The 20,042-nt window shown below is 42.2% G+C and overlaps 1 long non-coding RNA gene across 1 annotated transcript; it reads left to right on the plus strand.

Moving 5' to 3' along the window:
- Window positions 1-18,460: 18,460 nt before the first annotated feature.
- Window positions 18,461-19,634, plus strand: LOC148223422 (uncharacterized). The gene is made up of 3 exons (XR_015804338.1): window positions 18,461-18,698; window positions 19,015-19,304; window positions 19,397-19,634. It is a non-coding gene; the product is annotated as an uncharacterized LOC148223422 (long non-coding RNA).
- The last annotated feature ends 408 nt before the right edge of the window (window positions 19,635-20,042 follow it).

The raw sequence follows: 20,042 nt of genomic DNA on the forward strand, positions 1-20,042 counted from the left end.
GTCACAACGCCAGACACATTTATTGTTGGTTATCTCAGTAATCTTTAACCTTCCATGGCAAAAGATCTCCAAAGAGAAATAGAAAACAAACAAAGGTTGGGCATTAATACATAATGACTCAACTGAATCTGCACTAGCCTAAGACTATTTTCTTTTGTTTTAAATGCCCTTCCAAGATTATAAAGCCAGCTTGACATCTGTATCAGGACACAAGTGTTGTTAACTTCATAGTGATCTTGTCCATGGAGCATCTGTGGAAGTATTAGGTTCTCTGAAATTCATGAGTTTTGGACAACCAAAACCCAAATCATCCCCTACCACCGTGTGATAACTTCACACATTGCTTAAAAGCCTCTGTTGAACTGAAGATGTTCATTAAGTCTGCACATAAATTCCAGCCCCTTTTTTAGGTACTGAAAGGGTAGATACTTCAGACACCGTGCAAAAAAGCTCTGAGAATGTGCATATCACTGTACTGAATTCATATGCCACTTGATATTATGTGCACCAGAGCACATAAGGTATGTCCAGAGAGAGATCACTCACCTATTCTTTAAATATGCAAGCGGAATCATGAAATGTCATTGGCACAAACTGAATTAGACAGCACTCTGCCAGCAAGGCAGATGAGCTTGAGTTTAAGGCTCTAAGGAGACCTGGGTTCAAACCTCAGCACTGACTTTCTGTTTGACCACAGGTCAATTAATTGCTCAGATAATCTTTGTAAAGTGATGTGAGACCTTTGAGTGAGGGATCATGTAAGAGCCAGGTGGTACACACTTTCATTAATCTCTGGTGTGCCTAAACAAAATACTGAAAAAAAAGCTGTGTGAAAACGCGATTTAATTTCACAAAGATTAATTTCAATTTGTTCTGCAAAAGAATTACACAACCATGTTTTGGTTTGACTTCTGGGGTTCAAAAGAATCCAATGTTGGCCCTAATACTGGCAATCAGTAGGATTACTGAGACACTTCCAAAGATATTAAAAGTCTTTAATGAACCAAGTCTGTAGCTCACAAATTTCCAGAAAGAGAGAGAATGTGTGTTGGCTGTTAGGATTTTTTTGTTGTTATTGTTTGGTTGTTTTGGGGTCTTTGGGGTTGTTTGGGTGGGTTTTTTTTCGGGGGGGGTGGTGTTGTTTGGTTTGGTTTGTTGGGATTTGGGTTTTTTCTTGGAAAGAATTGTCTACTTTCACCTGGTTTTAAATTGACACCATGAGAGAATACTTTTGGCAGGTTTTTTAGTCCAAACCTGTGAGTCCTCCTAGCTCCTGAACAGTGTGGAAATAGTTTTAGAAATTCAGGCAGATTAGAGAGAGAAAGAGAGAAAAGGAGTGCACAAGGGAAAGAAAGAGAGAAATTTCTCAAAGGGCTAGCAAATCTCAGCAACCTTTTGACAAATGTGGTCTGAGTTCCAAGCTTGCAATGAAACCTGAAGCCAGGCAAGTTTCTTGTGATTTGGGGCTCTGCTATGAACATTTTGCACAGCTCTAGCTAAAAGGATCTGTCCTGCTGTGCTGCACTCTGTGCCCTGTGTGCAGTGCATTTGTCACTGTGCAGAACAGAGGAGGGGAGTATGGATCAAAGGCATCAGAGAAAGATGGGCTCAGCAGCATTCGAGGATCAAGGTGCCCCTTAAAGTTTTTCTACTTTTCTATTTGTTGTTAAATATTTTTATTTGGGGGCATATGAGGGGGGAGATGCAGAGAGAGCTCTGCAGCCTTCTAGTTCTGTGCTGCTGATCATTTCTGCATGTAGCACACTGAGCCTTGTCAATTAATGCCTTAGCACCCACATAGAAGTACATTTATGATCTTCATATGCAGAAGATCAATCTTATTCCTTTCCAGAAACCCTTGCCTGCTGGAGCAGACTAGCTCTAGAAGCCCACTTCTAAAACAGTATTTGTGATGCTGCAAAAAAAGGATTTGGATTAATTTCTGTTGCCCTGCTTATATGCAGAGATCTTCAGGCAATCAGAAACATCACCTGCAAATCTTCCTGACAGTACAATTTTGCCTGTAGCTATGAGGTTCAATCATACACAACACGTCTTCCTTCTAGTCTCACTGCTCCTAGAACAGTGGTGGGCACATTTTCTGTTTGCATTAAGCCTAATACATAGAGTCAGCATTTGGCATTGTTTGTAAGTTTATCATTACCTTTGTTCATATTGACATCAAAAGCTTCCTTCATGTGTGTGTGTCTATGAGCTCAGTGAAGCCTCTCTATCAATCAATCAAACAACCAGGCAATCAATCAACCTACAACTATCTGAAGCTAAATACAACAAGAGAGCATGTCAGGCAGATACCTGACTTCTAATTAGGTCTAGGTATTATTCTAATTTCTCTGACTTGTTCTGTACTTCATAGGACCTGGGGATGTATTTTGTCATTAACATGTCAATAAAGCAATACAAATGAGGCTGGAGGGAAATATCAGCTCCCTGCACCACAGTGTCAGCCTGGTCTCTGATGCATTCTTTTGCTGGGGGGTGGGAGAGGGAAATGCACTTTCAGACGTAGTTGATCAAAGAAATATCATATACAATAGATTTTCTTTTCTTCACTCCAGTGGCTGGGTGGCCCATTGCGATTGATTGAATTTTATGAATTAAGTGAATAAGTGAATACACAATGACAAGGAGGTTGTGCTACAAAAGCTAGGATGCCAGATTCCACATCCCTTAAGCCAATGCCATTTGGGAATAATCCCACTGACAGCAATGGAGTTACACTAGATTTCTTCTGAGGCAGCTTGGATCTGGCCTGCCTTGTTTTTTTGATTGCTGTAATTTAGTTTAATTATTTATGCTAACCCTTTGTGCCATACTTTAGATGTGCTGTGATATATTTTCTCAAGGTAGAGAAAATTTAGTAATATAGGTCATTACTGCAACATTAACGCTATTAAATCTTTGGAGAGAAAAGATCCCACTGCTGGCAGTGTGAAAATGATGAGGTATGTAGATTAGCACAGAGTGAGATAAAAACATTCAACTCTAAAAGCAGGGGGAAAACAACAATTCCTCTTCACATCTCACATTACTTGGAAATAGCAAAATCATCTTATTTCTATTTTCTGTAATATGATATTTGCAAAATAGAATCAAAGAAAAAAAAAGGAAGAAAGTTTAGGGATCCTAGAAATATATGACTGGAATTAAGAGTATCCATCTAACAACTCTTTCACAACAATGTACTTTCCTTCACCCTTGTAAATTTCTCCACCGGATTCATGACAATGAAAAAAAAAGACTATGAGAAACAATAGCTTTGATGACTGCAGAGCCTGGATTAGCAGAATTATTGTGCTGAGTAAATTATCAATCTCTATTCTTACATGGTTGCATAACTCAGATAACTTAAAGGAAGAGCTGTTCTGTTCATGAGATTTAGGGATTGTTTAATGCATGAATGAGCTGCTGCCATCTTCTGACTTTTCTGAGTTCTGCAAATTAAAAAAAATTCTACTGTAATCAAGTGCCCTGGGGAAAATACTTGTAGTGTTAGAACTTGGAGGTTCCTAGGGCTTCTTTAATAATTTTTAAATATGATTAAGTGCTTCAGGTAACTTTTACAAACATAATAAAAAAGATTAAAATTGGAGTTTGGATATATCAGTGGCTTACCATGAAGAGAAGCAAATGAAAACACTTTGTCTGAAAAAATGCCCTTTCTGGCAAAGTTAGACCCTATTTTGCTTCTCTACAGCAGTATGGACAACTCTACTAAACCACTGGATATTTTCCATGTGTAAATGGGGTGAAAACATGACGTAACAAGCTGAAAGTGATACTGAGATTAAGATGCTGTTTGACAATGCAAGCTCTAAGGGAAGGCTCATAGTTTACCCTTTCTGAAAAAGGAGCAAATGAAATGTCTGGCTGAAAAAAGCCTGGAATTTAAGCAATTCAGTTTCAATTTTTTCACATGACTCTTCAGTTTTACAAGAGACCAAGATGGAATCTCAGTTGTGAGCATCCACAGCCTTGGGGACATTTGAAATGAGGACACATATTCTGTACTTTGATTCTCTTTGGATATCAGTGCTCTTTCTGCTGTTATTGTTTTGAGGTTTTCTTGATGCAGTGTTTGCTCATAGAGACTGGATATATAATCCTATTCATTTATCAGCCTCAGGGAAATCCAGGGAAATTCTTTTAAGTTTATTGTGAGAAATAAAGACATTATGGGCTACTTTAAGTGAACTGTGACTACTGCCTGGCATATTAATTGCTTCTGGATTGCCTTCTCCTTCCTTATGGACCCTACTCAGGTAGCATTGCCTGAAGAGAGGCTTTGTGCTGAATCTGAAGACTGGCTATTCACATGTTTCAGGACGAGATATGTGGATATGTCTGGGGAGAGAAAACGTTTTGAGAAAGAAACTTTAAATCCAAGACAGGTCATTTTTGTCTCCTGCCTCTCACTTGTGCTCAGCACCGACCATTCTGAATGTTTACAGTTTATTTTCAAGATATTTCTTCACTCAGTCCATAGGTCTGGGTATCTGTACACTGATTTTGGTAGTGAAGCCACTTTTGACAAAGTGAAGCCCCATCAGACAACCTCTACCATCACACCTGACAGTGGACACACCCAACCAGGGCGAGCACATTCTGTGAGCAGTCATCCTGCTCTGGAGGATCTGAAGGATCCATCTGAAGGAGCTCCCCTGGAGCTCAACATGCATCCAAAAGGGAAATGTTGTAGATAATTTAATAAACCCAGAAATTCGCTGGGACTATGCCTTTAGTCCTAAGGAGCAGATTACACATCAAGAATCATAGATACAAGCATTACCTAGTCAGAGAGCTTTCCTTTAATTCCCTCTGTTAGATACAGTGCTGTCCTCTTTAATTGCTTTGGCTCTGAGGGAAAAGAACAATTGACGAAGTATGTTCTGATCTGAAAATCAATAAGAAAGAGTTAGAGGATATAACACATCTCTCTCCCATGTGCTCCTTTCTGCTCCAGCAGCAGCCCAAATCATGTAGAGATGACATAGCTTCTAGGGGTACTCTCATATCCATCCTGGTGCATATTCCCAGGTGAGATGGGTGGAAATGGAAGATTCCCTTTGCCCTGTGAATAGATAGGTAGACCAGGATCCAGAGCAGGTACAGGACAGCAGGTACTCAAGGCTACTTCTGCCAGGGGAGGGAGAAACCCCGGGTCAGACAGTTCCTCTGAGTGTGGAGTTTTCCATGGTCAAAAGCAGAAGCAGCTCCTTGCTCCAGCAATATAACAAAGCCCCAAAGTCTCCTGAGATGAATCTCCACACCCAGCAGCATCTGTCCCTGTCAGACCTGACCTGATCCAACATGTCTGTTACCCACTGTACCCTTTGCCCTTCAGTTAAAGAAGAGCAAAGCACTCTTCATGGTGCCTTTGTGCAGGAGGCTGGGAGCCCCTGGAGGCTTGGTGACCTGCTCTCACCCTGGCAGCCTGCACCTTGATGCCTACACAGTATTTACAGCTCTCCTGTGCCGGCCCCACTGCCAGCTGTGAGAGTGCCAACATGCTTCCTTTCTAGTGCTTGTGGAGAGCCACGAGACGAGAAGCCTTCTGCCTGTGTGTTGAACCACTGTTGGCTTATGAAGTGTATCTGACATCCAAAGGCCAGCTGTGCTCCATTCCATTCCTGAAATCTCAAGCTGGTGAATGAAATGAATGAAATGTAAGCGCTGCTTTATGAGCTTCTTTTATGTAGTCACCTCAGGCTGCACAGGTGTGCTAGGAGCTGCTGGGATGGGAGATGTGTGTACGTGGTTAAGCCATGCAGAGGCACTTCATCTTGGAAGCACATGATGAGGAGAGGAGAGTCTGTTCAGAGACACCACTGACCTGGGCCTTGAGGAGGTGTAAGGCTGGAATACTGACCACACCTGGCTGTCAAAAATACTCTCTCCTTAGCCATGGCTAAATTGCAGAGTGGGTAAATATACTTTAAAAATTCTCATTCTTTCTATATGTTCCAAAAGAAATTAGTGTTGTAGGCTTACTGTGTTAACGTACTGGCAGTTCTACCTGAAACACCTGTACCCAGGAGGGATATCAGGTCTATCAGGACATATATTTATGTCTCAGGGATGCCTGCAGATTTTCTGTGCAGCTTTGCTGTTTGGAACAAAGCCTTCCAAATACTGCAACATATTTCGAAACTACCTTCGGTTAGAAAAGGTTTTCATGACGTTATAAATCCTAAACCCAAGAGTCCTTGAGGAGACTTTTGCATTATTAAATGATGCTGCTAAGGGATGAAAGTGACAGTTTTTCCATATTCTGGTCCTCCTATTCCTCCACCCGTCTTGTGCTATTAAACTGAAGATACAAATTTTTTTCATTTTCCCCAGTAACATGCACAGCTGCTGTCATCTCCACAGCTTGAGAAAGTGTCTTCTTGCTTGGTGAGGAAAGATCAAATTTCCCTAAGACCCCCATGAAAATTTGTCTCCACTTGCCCAAGAAATTTACCCTTTGTGATACATCCTGCATTTACTGCCTGTGAAAGCAAAAAAAAAAAAAAATTAGATGGAAAATAGACTAAAAGTTGGTGAGTTTTCCCACCCTCATAACTGTTCCCTCCAGAGTGTTTTGAATCATGCCTGTTGCATTAATATATTGAGCCTTCCAAAGGAAAGCTGGCAAGACCTTATGGAGATTCCCAGCCCTTGCTTGTGAACATGCAGACTCTGGCCTGTAAAGAGCAAGGAATAAGTGTACAACCTTGTGTGTTAAGAGCTTTCATGCTTACTGGGCCTGTTCAGAAGCAGATGCTGCCAAGGAGAGTGCAGTGGCATGTCTAACAATGACAAGTCCCAGCTTTGCTTTCCTTGTTCTCTTCTCCAAGAGTAATTCTGATATAAGGACAAATTCTTTTCCCCCACTGAAGTAAACACAATTTAAATAGCTCTCAAGTTCATCTGTTGTGTCTTCTTATCAAACTCCCATTTCTGTTCACCCAGAGGGAAAAAAATTAAATTTCTACTTTCTCTGCTAAGAATGGAAAATGGCTGGTCTTTAATCTTTAACCCAAGAGGCAGCTGCTTTCCAAACACAGCAGAGTCACTGCCACATTCTATCTGCAACTGCTTGTCCTGAATTTTAGTGCTCAGGCCATTCTGGGTGCCCAGGATCCTGTCAATAAAGAGTGGGAATGAGAAGGGTGACACAGCTGCTCCCCTGCACAAACCCTCTGACCCAGCTCCACACTGACAGAAGTTTCCCTGGGTGAAAGCTCTCTGCCCCATCATGTTTGCACATGGAGGCAACACAAACAGAGTATATTCCTTTAGTGCAGATTTCATTTGGTGGCACTTTAAGGATTGCTATGAATAAATGCTAATTCAGAATTGCCAAAGTAGTAAAACTGGAAAATGAGGAGACATTGCACAGCAGGAAATTTTGTAAGTGTTCAATTGCTTATTCTGTTCCCTGAGAAAGTCCTTTACTAAAAGGGAGGTTAACTTACATGTGATTGAATAACCCTGGGTGATGAGTGTGTGTGTGTATATATGTGTGTGTATATGCTATAAATAAAGACCTCAAAGATGAATATGTGTTTCTTTTTCCAGAAGATATTCCACAGTTGATGTCTCTTTTCACAGATCCCACCTACACCATAGTGTCACTCATTTATTTACCTCCATTTGGAATAAATGTACATTCAGAATAAATTCAAACAGAACTTGTATAGAAGGTTGTCCAGCTTAAACAGAGTGAATGTCATTTGTAATTATTTGGGTTTAATGACTACAACTCAATTAGTGTATTAAATGCTGTGGAAAGTAGAAAGGAATTCCACACTCTTCAAGCACAAAGTGCTTGACTAGAACTAGCTTGAACCTACATGGTGCAGCGTTGGTGTTATAGAAGAGTGTTGCGTCAAATTTAATTCTTGCCTTTGAAATCCAGAGAAATTCAGGCTTTACCCAATCTTACTTTCCACGGAAGAATGCAGAAGTGCATTAAGGTTCTGACTAGTATCTCTCACGGACATTTTGTTCTAGAATAAATTGAACCACCTTTTTAACTCAAGGATTTCTTCCTTTGTAATGCTGGTAAGAAGGCAACAAAGAGTTGCACGGTGCCCTGGCAGCACAAGACCATCTTGCTCCTGGTGGCCTTGGCTCTGTCTCTCATGTCAGCCTCTTTTCAGCCTAGTTTCAGTCTTAGAACAGCAAAAGCCAGGGAGCCCAAGGCTCAGAGCTGCCAGCCATTCTTTATCTAGGAGGCTGAAATAATAGTCTGGATTTTTTGGGGAGCAGTTTCTTGAGAAAATAGCTGAGGCTTGACATTTCCCTTGATGTTTGTCTGGCAGAAAACTAAAGATCATGGAAGACAATACATTTTTGATAATCTGTGCACTGCTGTAGGGTTTCATACCAACTCTGTTGTCTTGACTGGGCATTTACCTAGACTTAAGATGTATAGCATAAATTGATTTGTCAAAGCATGTAGGGGGAGACTAAGCAACTAAAGTGATAGCCTTGGACAAGCCAGCTTACATGTGGTTCTCTAGTTTTTCCTGGAGTTTCACAGTCCTCTGGGTGGGCAAAGTGATCTACTTACTAATGACCCCAAACAGATTGTGAAAAGAAACAACAGGACTAAAATGCTTTATGCACATGGGAAATAATTAAGACATTAGAAATTGTTCTCTGTGTGTTATTGAATGATTCCTCCTCCTCACTTTTCAGTTCACAGGGTAGACAGTAGCTGTACAAGAAAGCCAATGGTTAAGGGCTTTTTTCGTTTGTGTTTGCTTTCAAATTGCATTCTGAAATGTTTCTTTAATTAAATCCAAAGGAAAGAAGTTGCATTACTGATTTCCTTTGAGGGGCTCCTGGTTGATGCAAAGGCAGTACAAATCTGTGACCTCTTCAGAGGCTAACTTCAGGCTAACTTCTGTGTTGTCTTCTTTTATGGCTGGACACAGACACAGGCTATGAAGTAAATATCAAAAAGTTGTGAAGCTCCAGGAGTTCAGGTAAATAGCAACACGAACCACTGGCTAAAATCAGACAAATTCAAGCAAATGTAGCAGGGCATTACTGAAACTTTCAGCTCTTTCCGGTATGCCCCATCTTCTGCCACCTACTTTGTCCCTCCCTAAGGGTATCACCACTCTTTTGCTGGCATTCTGCAACTGTCTTCTAACTATTGTTTTCAGATTCTCTTTCCTGATCTTGACCAGTACTGGAGGGACAGAGTTATAAACTGAGTTTCAGTGCTGGAAAATCACCTGAGAAACAGCAGGGCTTCTGACAGCATAAAAAGTAGGAAAAAAAAGAATATTTTCAGATTAATTTTTCAGTGCCTGTTGTTGCAGGCCAAAGCTACTTGGACAGCCCACATAACCATCTGTTTCACAGTGCTTACCTGAATTGAACTGTCATTATTTTATTTCAGGCTTATCATTAGCTTTGAACAGAACTTTGTCAGGTCCAGGATGGGAAGGCAGGGACATAGCTGTTGGCCGAGTCTGTCTTCCAACCACCTTCAAGAGAAAGGATGAACCTGTCAGGGGCTGATTTGCCTCAAGGTATCCTGTGGCAGTTATTTGTTAGTCCTGTTACCACTGACCTGCTGACAGTGACTCTGGCTCCTGGTTATGGCCATACAGAAACTGTAAATTAGGGGTTGGAGGCTGAGAGATAATGATTATTTTGCAAAGAGACAGTTCTCCAAGTGTGTGTTTGCACACATGCTTGTGATTTTGCTGTGAAGGCTTTCTTTGCCTGTCATTCCTATAGATGATGAACCCCAGTTGTCAATGAATCTCTCAAAGATCTGAAATTAATCTTTCAGAGACCTGCTCTGGGACCTTCTGTATTAGAAGAGAATTGACAAAGGAATGCATTACAAGACCTTACAGCCAGCAGTTGCTTGCAAGGGATCATGCTTTAAAAGCAAAACTATTGTTTAATGGTGCCAAAATTCATTCATTCTTGCAAAGTCTCAGATCTTCTTCCTGCAGCACATTCATTCTTAAATATCATACTCCATGCATGCAGCCAAATTTGGTATTTACATGACGAACACTGCAAACCAATGCTCCTTAATATAGTTGCAGCCTTGTGATGGGATTGTTTCCCTTGTGAAAAAGCAGAATATCAAGTCCATTAAGAGATATGTGAAGTATGGCAGCTACACAGTAGTTTTATAAGACTAAGGGAGAAAATTATGTCTTGCTATGCTGAATTGAGGCCTTTTCTAATTTTTGACAATTTACATTTCCAACACCTATCTGGTAAAAATTCTCTTTGGTTAGCACCACTGGAGCAAATTCAACTTCCAGTAATGTGGGTGTAGACTTGGAGTAATTCCATTTTGAATGGCAGAGATACTTCAGACGTGCTCTAGTCCCACTGTTACATAGGTGACATGATGGAACGAGGCTGAGAGGAATCCAGCTCATGGAATTACTCTTACTAATGATTTGAACCATTGCATGTGCTTATCCCCAGGGAAATTACAACTGCTGAAGTGAGGGACATATCCTATAAGAAGAAAGGGACTTGTTTTGTAAGAAGCAATCTGAAACAGAGAACAGAGACCTTGCTCAGAAAAGCACAATGCTATGTCTAGCAGAGGTTTATCCATAGGTCCCACTCTGGCTGCTGGGGAAATGAGCACAGAGACAGAAATTGCTGCAGGGCACTGGGAGGCCACAAGCAGAGGGAGAATCAGACTCTGGCTGGGAGTAGGAGACAGGTGCACAGGCTGTACTGGGAGGAAGCACTGAGGTAAACGAAGGTGTGTACAAAACAACAGGTTGGGCTTTTTGCAGGACAGGAAGAGTGTATGTGTGTGTGGATGAAGTTACTGTTTCATGCCAAGTTTCAGGCTCCCATTAAGCCAAGTTTCCATTCTTCTTCCACCCCTCTCCCAAAACAGAGTAACAAGAGGGTGATGCAACTTCACACTGGCCAGTGCTGGATTGTGCAAGCCCATCCATCACAGCAGCCACTGGCTTCCACAGGAAGCCATAGAGGCATCATGACTGTGTTGTAGGGAGGTGAGGAGACATGCTTATCTGGAAGGGAGCCAGGGCCAGCTGCCCCATGACAGGTGTCCCCATCTTCCTTATTCCTTCCCTTCCCTTGCTGTGTATCTGCTGATCAGTCAAGCTGTGATTTTCCCTTCACAGACAGGGCTGGAGTGGAATGTTGCTGTATGCCCTCTCCGGCTTCTGGTAGCTGCCTCTCATTACTGCCATGTTCTAAGGTTTTCATGACTTTTGTCCAAGCCCAGCAGCTGGATTTTGGCAGCCTTCCAGGCACTTCTACTAATGTAACTCAAAGTTACTGCAGGTTTTCTCAGGAGTTTCAAGTTGCTGCCAGACTCTTAAGGATGTTGGCTTTTTCTGGCACCCCTTCTCCAAGGCTTTAGCTTTAATTCTGGATAGTTTACATCTCTGGAGTCGTTAGCTGCAGGACCTCTGTGTTTCTCCCTGATTATGTATCACTCCAACATTTCATCAGAGTGAGGCGCAGCTCTGGTGATGTATGACATGAGAGCATCATCAGTCAGCCGGTGTAATAATGATGCATTAGCGTAATATGCCTTCAGGATGGAGTTGTACTGATGATGTATTTTCAAAAAGATGGAGTCTCAGAGAAAAGAAACAGTCTGGAGCTAATTCAGTATGAACATGGCCACCGAGAGCACACAGTGTGCAGATGATTGGGATAAGAAAGATGACTTTACATTACCCACTCTGACCCTGATCCTTTCTTTTGCTCCTTCAATCTTTCTTCTCTGCCCCCTCCTCACTTTTCTCCTCCACCAGCACTTTTCCTCTCTTACTCTTTGTTCCTTTATCTTCTTTCTTTTTTTTTTTTTCTGTTTGGTTTTTTTTAACACTGGTGACTCTCATGGCCACTGGCTTTATTCATATATTCCTGTCTCTCACAGTCTGACCTTGTGTCATGCTGTATAACTTAATATTATCCCACTAGAAACTTTTTCCCCTCTCTGAGTGAGATAATATTAAGGTGACCTGTAAGTGCAATAGATAAAAATCTCCAGGCCATCTAGGCAGTGACATTAAAAATCATCACAACCCTTAAGTGATGGAGGGGGTGAAATCTTATGGGATCTTTCCTTGGCAAAGGCAGCAAATGTGGGCTGAGGAGTGGCTGCCCCTGGGATTTCTCATAGCCTTCAGCTTCTGGAAGATGAGAAGTGTGTTAACCCATTCACACAGCTAACAATATTAAAACAACAAACAGCCCTCAATCAAACCCAGATTGTCATCTTTCATTGGATAAAAAGTAACCTTTCTAATAAACATTTCAACTAATAAAGACTACAAAAGTAATTAGACTATTAGCTTGCTAGTCCCTGACACCCAGACATTGATTTGAAAGTAACTTTCCTGCAGTGCTTAGACAGAGACAATTGAATGACGGGAAGATATTATACCAAGATGAAACATAAATAAAATTGGCTTCAGTCTCGTCTGGAATTCAGGCTATACATGGAACTCAGATAATGCCCTCAGTCTAGTCCTAACATGTTTCTAGCATCCACCTCAAGAATAGATGAATTCTAGGAATTTGATCTTTCAACACTCTCAAATGTATATTCTGTGAAATAAAGCATTTTGCAATACCTTGCAATGTCAAAGAATTTTGCAATGAATATTCACCATGGAAAATATAAGAGACTTTTTGTGACATATGCACTTATTTTCAATTTTTATTTTTACTGTACCTCTTTATTTATTATCATTGTTTTTTATTTAAATTACATTATACTCAGAGATCCCAATCAGGACACAGCAACCTGTTGTAAAAAGACCAGGGCACACACACTTAAAAAAGAAGTTCTTGCTTGACCATTTAATCACTACATCCTACACAGTGCAGAATTTCTCTTTATGTTTAGAGTGAGTTAAAAATCCTCTGAAAAATGCAGGGGCTTGTAGCCCTGGTGGTTGAAATCATCTGTTTATTCATGTATAACTCAGGCGCATCAGTGTGCCTCAGCACTGAGTTGAACTGACACAACAAGTGTTGATTTTCCATGTCTAGCTTGTGGCCTCACTGTTATAAAAGCTACTAAGCAGGTCAGCTGTGGAGACAGGCAGAAAATGGACTGTAGCCTGCTCTGCTCGTTTCTCACAGCCTGCCATGCTCAGTGCAGTCAGGACCAGGAAGCAGTGACCTGCAAGCTTGGTGTAGTTCTGCTCTTGCTGCTTCAAATTCATTTTCAGTTAAATTGTTCAGGTGGGAAACTGTAGTATCTCTGGAACAGATATCTTGCTTTTCATTTACTTCCAGCATGAGCTAATTCATCCTCAGCTCATCCAGATGGAAAACCAAGTAGTTTTATTCCCTTTTTACAGGTAGCGAAATTGAAGCAAATTTAATTGACATATTCCGAGTCATAAAAAGAAGGAAGAGCTTCAGTAGCTTGCTCTTAGAAGTAGGAGTCTGCTATTCTAAAGTACCAATTCTGCTTCAGTCCAGGAAAGCCAATTCTGCATTAATTTTTACCTCTTCTGAAATACAACTTCTAAGTATATATTCATGAAGTATCAACACGAATAACATTGCAATTCTTTGATGTTCTTTTTCCATAAATTGCCATGAGTTTCTCTACCAGTATTAGGTCATAAAGGTTTGGCTTGCACAATAAAGGCTTCCAGAGAGATGATCTCTGTTGCTCTCTAGCACCAAAGCTCTAATTGGCTGGTGAGATTGATTAACATGTGAAGCAAAGCTAAGGTCTTTAATCAATCTTAGAAGTCATTTATTGAAAGTATATGACAAAGCCATAAAGGTTGTTGCAAATGACATATTTTAATATTAAAACCAGAATCTTCTGCCTTTGTAGAGGTTTGAATATGTTTTTTCCCCGTTTATAATAAATTAAGATTAAAATTAAACAGATACAAAATAAAAGGATGATTCATGAATGTAAGTCTCTTTATCACTAGTCAGTAATATCCATAGCACTGGAATTCCTTGCCCCAGAATGCCTCAGAGCCCAGCCCAAGGTTGATTCACCCCAGCTAACACCTGCTATCACTCCAAAGTGGTTACTTATCATTATGTCTGATCTTGATGAGAAATTGGAGAACACTATGCACACTATTCTCATTTCCCTCTTTGTAGAAGTAAGGTTGAATAAAGTATAGGTGGTTACATGAAACGTCGCTTTCAGTGTATAAAGAAGTCATATGCTGAGGGCTGATCCCCTGCTCTGCAAGGCAGAAGGGAGCATTTATCCTGTACAGATATCAGATTCAGAATGGATCCTCAGGGAAGGTTGGGGTTGGAAAGATAAACCTGTTCCTAAATCTGAAAGCTCAGCCTGAGACTACACTTCTATGTAAGGAAGGGATATGCCAAGACATTGCATAAGCATCTGACAGCTTGCTTGCTGGATGAAACAGAGAGAGACACCTCTTGGGTGATCTAACATATAGATAGTTATAATTATGTTTTTCTATTTCTATCCACCTGTCTTGAAATTGAGTAACTATGCTGTTAAATTTGGATTGCAATAAATCCAGTATCCTTTGCATTTATCTTAACATCTCCCTTGTGTTCAAAGTGACTTCAGAGTAACTGAAAGTCATCGCATTGAAAGGACTTGACAAGCCTCAAAGTAGGGTCCTGGACCACCATCTAGAACTATCTCACTGGCAGAGCTGTACAAGACTGCTTAGTGACTTGTAGTTGAGGTCCTCAAAGACACCCAAAAAAGGTGTCTATTGCCCCTCTGGGCATGGGAGTTTCTCCAAAGGATCAGTGCAGAAACTACTAGCCAGAACAGGAATTTAATGTTAGTAATTATTTTTCCAAATATCACTTTTTTAGTCTTACTCTCACTACAGATTTCTTAACACAGAGGTTTTTGTTTGTTCAGCTGCTGTTCAGCTTCTTTTCAGTCACCTCAGGTGAAATGAAGGGCCAGTCACATTCCAGATCAAGCAAAACTGTCATAACAAGGATTTCCAGGGTGGTTCAGAGTAAGCCCAAATTCATCCCCTAATGCAGATAATATGAAACAGGGAGCAGCCAAGTGTGATTTTCACATATCTCACAAAGATAAAGGTATTTAATTCCATAAAATTTGCCATCTACATTGTCAGATGAGGAAAATGAAGCAGAGGGAAATCATCAAATTTTTCCCCCACCACAAAACAGCAAAAAGAAATCAATTGTCTGAAATACAATTCAAAAAAATTCACTGCAAGACCAACTTCCTTTTTTTTTTACTGTTGTAGTCATTGGCATGTAGAAGCAGCAACTCTAAATGCATGTGCTCAGCACTGAAGCCATGTGCATAAGAAGTGAGGATTTCCAGGGCAATTGAAGGATCTGGTACAACAGCAGTTAAGAGAAAGGCTCTGCTGTTGATGGCCAGTTGACAGTGCTTGGCCTAAGATGAGTAAAACCTGTACATTCTGTTTCTCTGACCAATGTGAAAGCTTCCTAAAAAAAAAAAAAAAAAAAAAAAAAAAGGTAAGATAAGAAAGGAGATGTGCAGTTTTGTTTCTAATGATGGAGTCTGTACGACCCTTAATGACCTCCTCCCATCTTCGGGCTCTCAGTGCCCTGAAGAGCAACAGATGCACAGCTGGTAAGGCTAAATCAGGCCTGACAGCACAGCAAGACGACTGGGGAAAAGGAGAACACTTTTTTCAGATTTTAGTCTGGTATTCTGCCTTTTATTGTGCAGGAGTGTCCTAATGAGGGAAGTGTGCATATAGAAATTAGAGATGGGAAAGGCTATCAGGTCATCTTGTCCATCCTCCTACAATGAGAGAGGTTCTGAAAGAAATATAGCATTAATATGGGGCCAAAGAAGAGAAGAAAAGTCAGGAATGAAGTGAAATAAGTTCCAAAAGCATATATGGCCGTTATAGGTAACACAAGTTAATAAATAACATTAAGGAAGATATGAACATTAATTGGCCATTTAGATGAGGGTGTGTGAAGTTATTAATGACAGGCAAGTTCTAGTATAATACAAGTACCTGTCCATGTCCACAGTAAAAGCCAAAAAGAGTCCTCATTCAGTAGGATAATGAGGCAGTCAATGGATGATCCAGCTATTTGACCTGTATTTTTAGTGCATTTAAATAGAATATCTAAAATATGTTAACTACAGCTGATATCCAGCAAGAGACAGAGAGAGAAAAAGGAAGATGACATGACTTTGCAGGGAAAAGGGTTGGAACCATTACTTCAAAGTTTACACTGTGCTTAAGAGTGGCAGGAGAGATGGGGGAGAGGTGGTATCACTCGAAAGACTGCACTCTGAGAACCTCTATCACCACAAAACCCTGGTAGCCAACCTCACCATGGAAGAATTATATCCTGATCTAGTTCATTTTGCCAGTGTTCAGTGCAAGCCAATGCAGCCACCTGTCATGAAACAGGGGGCTGATGGTTGCTTAAGTTTAGATGAGTTGTGGGGTCTGTGCTGGAAACATCCTCAAACCTCTAAGAGAGTGGTCTGTCATAAGCAGAGAAAAAATTGTGACACCTTGAGAGCATTCTACAGATCTGTTCAGCTTTTGTCAAAAACCTGCTCTGTACAAAGAACAAAGCATAAACCCAAAAATTGGTCATGGCATTGCCTCTACACACAGTCTGTGACTATAGGTCACCAAGCTTTTGTAGACACACTCCTCATCTCATGGTCTTGGAAATTCTGCATGGGGTTCATTTGCAGAGTGGATGCTGCCACAAGCAGATTGAGAGTAACTCCATGATCCCAAAGTGCTCTGCCCCACCAGCCATCCCTGAACATGTTCTCCAAGCAGATGCCAAGACTTCCTTTGCATGCACCATGACAGTCTAAGCACAGCAGGGCAGGATCCACTCCACTGGCACCACTGGGTTTGAGACAGGAAGGCGTATCTTGTGATGTGTGAACACAGCCCATGTTCATTGGAAGCAAACAGCATGGATATAAAACTTCTTGCGTGACTGAGGCCAGAAAAAATACACACATGAAAGAAAGGCGGAGATTGTTAGTCACAAGGAGTGACATATAACAGTTTTGTAATGAAAAAAGATTTGGTCCTACACCTTAAGTAGACTGTCTAGTTCTTTCTGCATTCAGTCTTCTGGATGATGATTGCTTCTCATGCCAGTGTTTAGAAAGGGTTTGGGGAAAGGAGGGGATTTAATCTCATGACTGACCTTTACAAAGTATTTACATACACAAATATTTAAAACATGCACAGCATCTCTCCTTTCTCCTGTTTGCCAATTTGTCTCACTCCATAAGCCCCTCCTGAAGAGCCATTTGCACACGCAGCAGTCCCCATCCCTTCCTGTTTCCACTGGCCTGCCAGTGGGATGTGGGGTGTTCCTGGGATGCTGACTCACCAGGCTGATGGGGTGATGTCAGCATTGGGGTGTCTGAAGGGTGAGCTCAGTGCAGCCCGAGCACTGGGCCTTACTCTGATGCACTGACCTCCACTTGTGAACAAGGACGCGGGAATCTCTCCAAAGAAGGAGTTAAGGAAGGTACATCCCAGGTAATTCCCAAGATGCCCATCTCTATGTATCAGGAGACAAGGCCAAAGATATTAAAAAAGCATTTTTTAAGAAAGCAATGAATGTCATGGGGTGTTTCACTATCCCAGAGGTGGCAAGTGAGGGACCAAAAAGCAGTATTCCCAACCTTTTTTTTTCCCAGAGATCCAAGCTAGCATATTGCCCACTCTCCTGAAAGGGTTAACGAGAAACCTTTTCCGTGCCCCTGACTTTGTCTTCCCTCCTCTCTATATTCGTGCTTCCCTTGCCGGATCCATTTGCAAATGATATCACTTGTCTGCATATTGTCACTTGCTGCCTGCCCATCCATTTATCAAGCGTCTGCAGCTCGGCACAGGCTTGCCCTGTCCTGCTCCTCCATTGTTCCTCCTGACCCAGGGGAAGGCGCGCCTGGGCGGGGGCGGGGAAGCGGGGAGGGAAGAGGGATGGAAGTGGGAGGGAAGCGGGGAGGAAAGAGGGAGGGAAAAGGGAGGGAAGCGGGAAGGAAGCGGGGAGGGAAGAGGGATGGAAGCGGGAGGAAAGAGGGAGGAAAGCAGGAGGGAAGCGGGGAGGGAAGCGAGAGGGAAGCAGGGAGGGAAGCGAGAGGGAAGCAGGGAGGGAAGTGGGTGGGAAGAGGAAGGGAAAAGGGATGGAAGTGGGGGAAGCGGGATGGAAGAGGGAGGAAAGCAGGGAGGGAAGCGGGAAGGGAAAAGGAAGGGAAGCGGGCTGGAAGAGGGAGGGGAAGCGGGAGGGAAGCAGGAGGGAAGCGGGATGGAAGAGGGAGGGAGAGGGAGAGAAGCAGAATGGAAACGGGAAGGGAAGAGGAAGAGAAGCGGGATGGAAGAGGGAGGGGAAGCGGGGGGGGAGAGGGAGAGAAGCAGAATGGAAGCGGGAAGGGAAGCGGGAAGAAAGAAATATGGAAGCGGAGAGGGAAAAGAGATGGAAGCGGGAGGAAAGCAGGGAGGGAAGCGGGAGTGATCCCGCAGCCCCGAGCCGGTCGGGCAGAGCGCGGCGGGGCAGCTGGGAAGGAAGGGACAATGACACCGGGAGAATGACAGCTCCCCCTCCCCGACTGGCATTGACAGATGACCTTGCAGGGACAGCAGCCCTGGGCCTCCCCGCAGACATGAGCTGATACAATGGGCTAGACTGGACGTGCCATCCTGGGCACGTAGGAGGTAGGGAAATCATCCCGGCTTGGTGGAAATAAACTCCGCCGTTTACTTTCACAATAGATTTTCCCTCAAAATCATAAACTTGTTTCTCAGTAACCCTAAAGCAAAATGATCATGGAATTTGAACACAACATTTACCAAGTCCTAATGAATAACATAATTATCACTTTATGCAAATCAAAGCTCATTTGCATATGTGAATATTTAACTATTAAAAACAAGGCTTTGATCTTGAATAAAAATATGTATATCACATAATCATAGCCTTATGGAACATGAAAACTATCTTTTTTTCTTTCTTTTTTTTTTAACTGTACAGTTTAGCTGCGCTTGGGTTTGCTGTTTGAACCTTCTCGGCGGGGACCCCGTCTATGGAGCTTCTTCCCCGAGGATGTCCACTGGGGTCTCTCGGTGGCTGTCATCCCAGCTGGGTACATTAGGCCTTTCTCTTCAGGTCACTTGTCACTGAGCACGGCAGCCTTCCTTCAGTTTGCTTTTCCTTGCCCAGCAGTGTCCGCTTTGGGGACAGGAGCAAACCCCAGCTGTGCAGCCCAGGTGGGCTGAGTGCTCCTGTGTTACACACCACCCAGAGATGTTGCCGAGAGATGGGTACTTTATATATTAATTACAGAGTAAGAGAAGAAGTCAAATTCTGCTTGCATATTTAAATCAAACCACAGTAATGCAGATTTTCCTCTTAGGGAAAGATTACCAGGGATCACAGAGGAAGCACGAGTCTTTCACAGGAGATTTCCCCACTGAAAGCTTTGAACCTGGTTCACAGAATAGCCTTGTGAAGGAACACTTGGAGCCAAGAATCTAGAAGCATTCAACTGCCCAACACCCACAGGTATCATCTTAAAATTGCTAAGAAGCAGCTCTGAAGGTTCAAGCCATGCACTGTGATATATTGAATGATAAATCTCCTGTTTTCATATGCTGGAGCTATTACCACTAGTTGTTGTCTTTTGTTATGTTTCACTAAAGATAAAAATTAGATTTAAAAAAACCCTTTAACTCCTTGTCTGCAAAGTTATTCATAGGTTATTAAACTAAATGAACATATACGTGTGACCAGTCACCTAAAATTCCCCCAAAGGCTGTCATTGATTATGGTCCCTGATCAACAATGTTATATAGTAATGTGCATACCTAACTGGGGTGGGTAAGGAATATCAGGCCATTGATTCCCTGTACTTCTATCCAATGGCTTGATGTGTTTCCCTAGGGATGTGAAAGAGTGGCCCTTCCTGTGCTGATGGAGACATCCCTTCCCTGCTCCCCATCACCCCCTCCCAAATCCAGGCTTTCAGTTATTGCCCTGCCCACAGTAATCCTGTGTGCTAA

This window comes from Sturnus vulgaris, chromosome 6, assembly GCF_052056855.1.
Source record: "Sturnus vulgaris isolate bStuVul1 chromosome 6, bStuVul1.hap1, whole genome shotgun sequence".
In the NCBI taxonomy this organism is placed as follows: domain Eukaryota; kingdom Metazoa; phylum Chordata; class Aves; order Passeriformes; family Sturnidae; genus Sturnus; species Sturnus vulgaris.